Below are 9,288 nucleotides of genomic sequence, written 5' to 3'. Positions count from 1 at the left end.
ATATGGTGGGGGAACAAATTACTGTCGAGCAATTGATAGAAAAGCGCAAAGTTATGATGACATCCAAGGCAATGATTATGAAATAAAGGCATCACGTCTGTGTCGAGTAGACCGACTCCTGCCTGCATCTACTACTATTACTCCACACATCGACCGTTATCCAGCATGCATCTAGAGTATTAAGTTCGTAATGAATGGTGTAATGCCTTAAGTAAGATGACATGAAGTAGAAGAATTAACTCAAGCAATATGATGAAAGCACCATCTTTTTATCCTCGATGGCAACAAGTCAATATGTGTCTCACTACCCCTACTTTGTCACTGGGTGATCATGCAAGATTGAACCCAAAGCTAAGCACCTCTCCCATTGCAAGAAAAACCACTCTAGTTGTCCAAACCAAACTGATAATTTGAAGAGAAATATAAAGATATCAAATCATGCATATAAGAATTCAGAGAAAATTCAAATAATATTCATGGATAAGCTAATCATTAATCCAATTCATCAGATCTCAACAAACACACCACAAAACAAGATTACATTGGATGGATCTCCAAGAACATCAAGGAGAACATGGCATTGAGAATCAAAGAGAGAGAACAAGCGATCTAGCTACTAGCTATGGACCCGTAGGTCTGAGGTAAACTACTCACGCTTCATTAGAAAGGCAATAGGGTTGATGTAGATGCCCTACGTGATCGAATTCCCCTCTGGAAGAGTACAGAGAAAGGCCTCTAGATGGGATCTAACGAGGTCAGAGACCTGCAATGGTGGAAAAGTATTTTCGTGGCTCTCTATGAGTGTTCTAGAATATATGTGAATATATAGGACGAAGAGGTAGGTCAGGGGACTCCCGAGGGGGGCACAAGGCAGGGGGCGCACCCTCCACCCTTGTCGCCGCCTCGTGGCTCTTCTTGTTTGGACTCCAAGTCCTATGGGTGTCTCCGGGTCCCAGAAAAATGATCGTGAAGTTTTATTCCGTTTGGACTCCGTTTGATATTCCTTTTCCGTGAAACACAAAAACAAGGAAAAAAACAAAAACTGGCACTGGGCTCTAGGTTAATAGGTTAGTCCCAAAAATAATATAAAATAGCATAATAATGCATATAAAACATCCAAAACAGATAATATAATAGCATGGAACAATCAAAAATTATAGATACGTTGGAGACGTATCAAGCATCCCCAAGCTTAATTCCTGCTCGTACTCGAGTAGGTAAATGATAAAAACCGAATTTTTGATGTGGAATGCTACCTAACATATTTATCCATGTAATTTTTATTCATTGAGGCATGAATGTTCAGATGCATAAGATTCAAAACAAAAGTTTAATATTGACATAAAAACAATAATACTTGAAGCATACTAATAAAGCAATCATGTATTCTCAAAATAACATGGCCAAATAAAGTTATCCCTACAAAATCATATTGTCTGGCTATGCTTCATCTTCATCACACAAAGTATTAAATCATGCACAACCCCGGTTTTAGCCAAACAATTGTTTCATACTTTAGTATTCTCAAACTTTTTCAACTTTCACGCAATACATGAGTGTGAGCCATGGATATAGCACTATAGGTGGAATAGAATATGATGGTTGTGGAGAAGAAAAAAAGAAGGAGATAGTCTCACATCAACTAGTATATCAACGGGCTATGGAGATGCCCATCAATAGATATCAATGTGAGTGAGTAGGGATTGCCATGCAACAGATGCACTAGAGCTATAAGTTTGTGAAACCTCAAAAAGGAACTAAGTGGTTGTGCATCCAACTCGCTTGCTCACGAAGACCTAGGGCAATTTGAGGAAGCCTGTCATTGGAATATACAAGCCAATTTCTATAATGAAAAACTCCCACTAGTATATGAAAGTGACAACATAGGAGACACTCTATGATGAATATCATGGTGCTACTTTGAAGCACAAGTGAGGAAAAGGATAGTAACATTGCCCCTTCTCTCTTTTTCTCTCGTTATATATATATATATATACAGTTTCATTGCTACTACTTTCTTCAACCCAAATTTATAGTATTCGAGGGGATCGCAACACAAGTGTACGGGATCGCAACAGCTTTCGAGGGTATAGTATTCAACCCAAATTTATTGATTCGACACATGGGGAGCCAAAGAATATTCTTAAGTATTAGCAGTTGAGTTGTCAATTTAACCACACCTGGATAACTTAGTATCAGCAACAAAGTATTTAGTAGCAAAGTAGTATGATAGTAATGGTAACAGTGGGAAAGTAAAGATAATAGTTTTTTAGTAATTGTAACAGGAGCAACGGAAAAATAAATAAGCGAAACACAATATGTGAAAAGCTCGTAGGCATTGGATCAGTGATGGATAATTAGGTCGGATGTGATTCCTCATGTAATAGCTATAACATAGGGTGACAAACAACTAGCTCAAGTTCATCAATGTAATGTAGGCATGTATTCCGAATATAGTCATACGTGCTTATGGAAAAGAACTTGCATGACATATTTTGTCCTACCCTCCCATGGCAGCGGGGTCCTAGTGGAAACTAAGGGATATTAAGGCCTCCTTTAAATAGAGAACCGGAATAAAGCATTAGCACATAGGGTGTGTTTGGTAGCATGATTGGACCTAGCCTAGTTGTTCTCCTCTCATACATGCTAAGTGTAGACATGCTGAGTCCATGCAGTTGCTGTTGTTTGGCAGCGATGTATGCGCTGAGACATGCTGAGCTGAGACTTTGTTTGGCAGCCTGCATGTGTTTAGACATGCTGAACAATTTTGAATTTCGAACAATTGTTTTCGAATGATGAACAAAACTGGAAAAATATGAACACAAATTTAAACATGTTTTGATTTTTTTTAATTCTAAACATTTTTTGGAAAACTAAAATAAATTTTGAAATTCTAAACTTTTTGAAAATTTGAACATATTTGAAATTCCGAGCTTTTTTGAAAATTTAAACAAATTTTGAAATTTTGAATATTTTATAAAAAAATAAATAAAATTTGAATTACTGATATTTTTTCCAAAATTCAAACAATTTTTTATTTTATTTTGAAATTATGAACATTGTTGATTTTTTTTAAAAATTGGAATTCTGAACATTTATTGAAAATTCAAATAAAATTTGAAATTATGAACATTTTTTGAAAATTTAAACAATTTTGAAATCCTAAACTTTTTCAAAAATTTAAGACAATTTGAAATTCTAAACTTTTTCAAAAATTTAAACAAAATTTTAAATTCTAAATATTTTTGAAAATATAAACATATCTGGACATGGTCTGATGGGTGGGGACGAGTGTCAGGGCCAGCATGGCTTCCTCCATGCACCCTGTCTGGGGTGCATGAGATGAGCATAGCTGAGGGCCCTTATATGCATCAGATGAGCATAGCCCATGTGAGCTCATGCACCCTACCAAACAAGCAAAAGTGGGTCGGATTGGGAACTTTTGCCCTCATGCACCCTCCATGCACCCTACCGAACACACCCATAGTGAATACATGAACTCCTCAAACTACGGTCATCACCGAGAAGTATCCCGATTATTGTCACTTTGGGGTTGTTGGATCATAACACATAATAGGTGACTATAGACATGCAAGATAGGATCAAGAACTCACATATATTCATGAAAACATAATAGGTTCAGATCTGAAATCATGGCACTCGGGCCCTAGTGACAAGCATTAAACATAGCAAAGTCATAGCAACATCAATGTCAGAACATAGTGGATACTAGGGATCAAACCCTAACAAAACTAACTTGATTACATGGTAAATCTCATCCAACCCATCAGCGTCTAGCAAGCCTACGATGGAATTACTCACGCACGACGGTGAGCATCATGAAATTGGTGATGGGGGATGGTTGATGATGACGACGGCGACAAATCCCCCTCTCCGGAACCCCGAACGGACTCCAGATCAGCCCTCCCGAGAGATATTAGGTCTTGGCGGCGGCTCGGTAACTTAAAATGCAATGAAACTTTCTCTCTGATTTTTTTCTCCGCGAAACGGAGTATATGGAGTTGGAGTGGAGGTCGGTGGAGCATCAGGGGGCCCACGAGATAGGAGGCGCACCCAGGGGGAGGGCGCGCCCCCCACCCTCGTGGACAGGGTTTGGCCCCCCTGGCCTTGATTCTTTCGCCAGTATTTTTTATATTTTCCAAAAGTTATCTCCCTGGATTTTCAGGTCATTCCGAGAACTTTTGTTTTCTGCACAATAAATAACACCATGGCAGTTCTGCTGAAAATAGCGTCAGTCCGGGTTAGTTTCATTCAAATCATGCAAATTAGAGTCCAAAACAGGGGCAAAGGTGTTTGGAAAAGTAGATACATTGGAGACGTATCAACTCCCCCAAGCTTAAACCTTTGCTTGTCCTCAAGCAATTCAATTGATAAACTAAAAGTGATAAAGAAAATCTTTTACAAACTCTATCTTCTCTTGTTGTTGTAAATATGTAAAGCCAACATTCAAGTTTTCAGCAAAGATTATGAACTAATCATACTCACAATAACACTTAGGTCTCACATTTACTCATATCAATGGCATAATCAGCTAGCGAGCGATAATAATAAAACTCGGATGACAAAACTTTCTCAAAACAATCATAATATGATATTACAAGATGGTATCTCGCTAGCCCTTTCTGAGACCACAAAACATAAATGCAGAGCACCTTTAAAGATCAAAGACTGACTAAACATTGTAATTCATGGTAAAAGAGATCCAGTCAAGTCATACCCAATATAAACCAATAATAATGAATGTAAATGACAGTGTGCTCTCCAGCGGGTGCTTTTTAATAAGAAGGTGATGACTCAACATAAAAATAAATAGATAGGCCCTTCGCAGAGGGAAGTAGGGATTTGTAGAGGTGCCAGAGCTCGATTTTAAAATAGAGATGAATAACATTTTGAGCGGCATACTTTCACTGTGTCGGGGAAACTAATCCACGAACACCTATGGGGCCGGCGGACCGAGCCCCTTTCGGTTCGGTGGGGGGCGGAGGTCGCACGAAGAGCGGATCGAGGCGAAGCACACGAGCAGTTTACCCAGCTTCGGAGCTCTCCGGAGAGATAATACTCCTACTGCTGCTTGTCTGATTGTATTGTGTTCTCGCTCGGGTGCGCTGAGTGCTACAGTACACGCGAGACCGAGCGTGAGTGTTCTCTGGTTCCCGACCGAAGCGAACCCCGCTCTACATTGCGCATGGGCCTCCTTTTATATGTTCAAGGGGTCACCGACAGGTGGCAACGCAGAGAAGGGTAAAAATGGAAAAGGGGTTGCGGTTGGTACAACCACCTACACAGTGCATCCTACCTAACCCTGACGGCAGGGGACAAAGGCATTAAATGCCCGTCTGCGTCGCCCAAACAGTGTAAAAAGGGACCGTCAGGGGCGCCACCGCTCGCCACGATGGCAGTCTTGTTAGCTTCGCATGCTACCGCGCACCGCTGGCTGCACAGCCTCCCGCCACGCGCGCCTGGAAAGGCCCCCAGAGCGACACGTTGGTGGATGTGCTGGAGCGTGGGTACAGAGTGGCAGCCTGCCGCGGCAAGCGCCTTGCCGCGGCTGTTGTCTTGTCGCGTCCGGGAGCTTGTCGCTCACCGGTCCTTGCTGGGACGCATGGCGCGTCGCAGCAAGTTCCTGGAAATGCCTTGGTTGGCCTTCTCGGCAAGCTCCTCTTGCCGGGGCCTTGTCTCCTTGGCTTAAATACTTTGTTCTTGAATGGCTCCAAGGGAACCACGGAGGACCTTGGCGGTCGCCCGACAAGCCTTGCCGCGGGGTGCTGCAACTGCCCGTGCACAAGTTCGGGATACTAGGGTACCCCTAGTCTAGTACACCGACACACTGTTAACGCAACAACTATGAGATGGCGATATCTTCCATACTACATGCATTATAGGCGGTTCCCAAACAGAATGGTAAAATTTTATACTCCCCCACCACCAAGAAGCATCAATCCATGGCTTGCTCGAAACAACGAGTGCCTCCAAGTAACAACAGACCTGGGGGAGTTTTTTTTTAATTATTTTGATTTGCTTTGATCTTTTCGATCATGGGACTGGGCATCCCGGTTACCGCCATTTTCTCGTGAATGAGGAGCGGAGTCCACTCCTCTTGAGAATAACCCACCTAGCATGGAAGATACAGGCAGGCCTAGTTGAAACATGAGCTGCTCGAGCATACAAAACAGAATTTCATTTGAAGGTTTGGAGTTTGGCACATACAAATTTACTTGAAACGGCAGGTAGATACCGCATATAGGAAGGTATGATGGACTCATATGGAACAACTTTGGGGTTCATGGAGTTTGGATGCACAAGCAGTATTCCCGCTTAGTAAAGGTGAAGGCTAGCAAAAGACTGGGAAGCGACCAACTAAGAGAGCGCCAACAGTCATGAACATGCATTAAAATTAATTTACACCGAGTACAAGCATGAGTAGGATATAATCCACCATGAACATAAATATTGTTAAGTCTATGTTGATTTGTTTCAACTACATGCGTGAACATGTGCCAAGTCGAGTCACTCAATTCATTCAAAGGAGGATACCATCCCATCATACCACATCACAATCATTTTAATAGCATGTTGGCACGCAAGGCAAACCATTATAACTCATAGCTAATTAAGCATGGCACAAGCAACTATAATCTATAAATGTCATTGCAAATATGTTTACTTCATAATAAGCTGAATCAGGAACGATGAACTCATCATATTTACAAAAACAAGAGAGGTCGAGTTCATACCAGCTTTTCTCATCTCAATCAGTCCATAATATATCGTCATTATTGCCTTTCACTTGCACGACTAAACGATGCGTACAATAATAATAGTGCGTGCATTGGACTAAGCTGGAATCTGCAAGTAGTCAACTCAAGAGAGAAGACAAGGTAATATGGGCTCAAAGTTAAATAAACAATCATGCATATGAGAGCCACTAAACATTTTCAATATGGTCTTCTACTCTCGACCCCCAAAGGAAAGAATGGAAAATAAAACTGTTTACACGAGAAAGCTCCCAACAAGCAAGAAAAAGAACGAGAAATCTTTTTGGGTTTTCATTTTAATTTCTACTACAAAGCATGGAAATTAAACTAACTAATTTTTTTGGTTTTTCTTAAGGTTTATCAAACACACAAGAAGAAAGCTAGAAAAATAAATTAAACTAGCATGGATAATACAATGAAAGAGTATGAGCACCGACAACTAGAATAATGTGTGAACATGAATGTAAAGTCGGTGAGGAATACGTACTCACCCAAGCTTAGGCTTTTGTCCTAAGTTGGTCTATTGCCAAGGATAGCCTGGCTGATATCCGTAGTTATAACTGGGGTTGTACTGAGATGCAGCAGCAAATGCATCCTGAGCTGCGGCATGTTGGCGAGCCGCCTCCGCTCTCCCTTCGTGTTCGTCTAACTCCTCCCTGGTAACAACATATCTTCGTTTTGCCTGGTAATCAAAAAGGAAAGGAGCAGGGAGAGTAACATGGCCAGAGCTACATCTGTCAAAGATTAGTCGATACTGGAGGAATTGTTCATTCCTCAAAAGAAAATGATGTTTGACCATCGCGTCATAATCTAAATAAGCAGGAAGAAACTCCATATCCCCCTCTCGTGGGGCTATACCAAGATAATTAGCAACACGGGTCGCATAAATCACTCCAAATAAATCTCCAGACATACCATTATTATGCAACCTACATGCAACTATTGCCCCCAAGTTGTAATCTTTATTACCTAACACAGCACTCTTGAGGACACAAACATCAGGCACACACATGTGACATGCTTCATCTTTACCGTTAATGCATCTACCAATGAAGAGAGCAAAATAATGTATAGCAGGAAAATGAATGCTCCCTATGTGTGACACCCGGATAATTAAGCTATAGTAACCATCTACTAATGATGCCACGTCACCTCGATTGCTGTTGCTAATCTCACGTTAGTTCGAAACCGATTCAAATTCTAATTCAAAATCAAGCAAACAATAAAAGTTTTCAAATATTAAAACTAAAATGTTCGGGGTGAGCCTAATATTGCATAGGTAAGTATGGTGGAGAAACAAAACATTTAGAAAAGGTTTAATACTCTAAAAATATTTTAAACAGTAGCAAAAACAATTAGTTGAATGCCTTTTACAAAAAATTAAAATATTAAACTATTTTATCTAGTTGCCCAAGTTTTTGTGGCATTAGAATATGTAGAAACACTATTTTAGGAACTAACTTTATATTTTACTAAATCTAAAGTATATTGGAAATAATAGAAAACAGTAAAGGAAAAATAAGTAAAAAGAAAAGAATAAAACAGAAAGCAAAAATAAAAGAAAAGGACCCCCCTGCCAACTGGGCGAGACGGCCCAGCCGGCCAACCCACCAACCGGCCCAACCCCCCCCCCCTCCATATCCCCACCAGGGGGAAACCCTAACTCCCCCGACCGCACACCCCCCCTCCCACTCCTCACGTCTCTCTCCCCGATCCAGATCGGGATCGGGGGAACGAACCCCCACATCGCCCCCGACGCTAGCGCCACTCGAATCGCCACCTCGACGGAGGCCACGACGCCGAAGCTCCCTCGTCGGCCTGCTTCCTCCTCCCCACCGGCCTGCCTCCTCTTCGCCGCCTCGTCCCCGACCCCCTCCTCGACCCTCGTTGCCTCGTCCTCTGCTATCCACGGTGAGGCCCTTGGCCTCTTATTCCCCTCTTCGCCGCTCACCGTGCTCCTCGCACCGGCCATCGCCTTCCCACTTAATTAATTCTGTATTAGATTAACCTAATCATTTAGTTAACTATTTAACCATGTTTAATTAACCTGAGACTATGATGAACGGGCCCCATGTGCCAGGGTTGACCTAGTCAACCTGTAGACCTGCTGACATCATGCTGATGTCACACTGACCGAATAATTACCTTTCCTAATTAATTAAGATATGTTAATTCCAAAATTGAATTAAAACTTTAAAAATTAATATAAAATAATTTGTAGCTCGGATGGAAAAACTTTGTACACGAAAGTTGCTGAGAACGACGAGACGAATCCGGATACGCTGCCCGTTCGTCCGCCACACATCCCTAGCATAGCAAACACGCAACTTTCCCCCTCCGGTTCATCTGTTCGAAAACATGGAACACTGGGGATACTTTCCCGGATGTTCCCCCCCTTCGTCGGTATCACCTCCTACCGCGTTAGGGCATACCTAGCACCGTGTTTTGCCTCATTATGTTTTGTGATGCTTTGTTTGCTTCGTATTTACTATTTCTTCCCCCCTCTCCTTCC

The sequence above is a fragment of the Triticum aestivum genome, chromosome 4B (genome assembly GCF_018294505.1).
Source record: "Triticum aestivum cultivar Chinese Spring chromosome 4B, IWGSC CS RefSeq v2.1, whole genome shotgun sequence".
Classification (NCBI taxonomy): Eukaryota; Viridiplantae; Streptophyta; class Magnoliopsida; order Poales; family Poaceae; genus Triticum; species Triticum aestivum.
The sequence above is the reverse complement of the archived record's forward strand: the minus strand, read 5'-3'. Positions refer to the sequence as shown.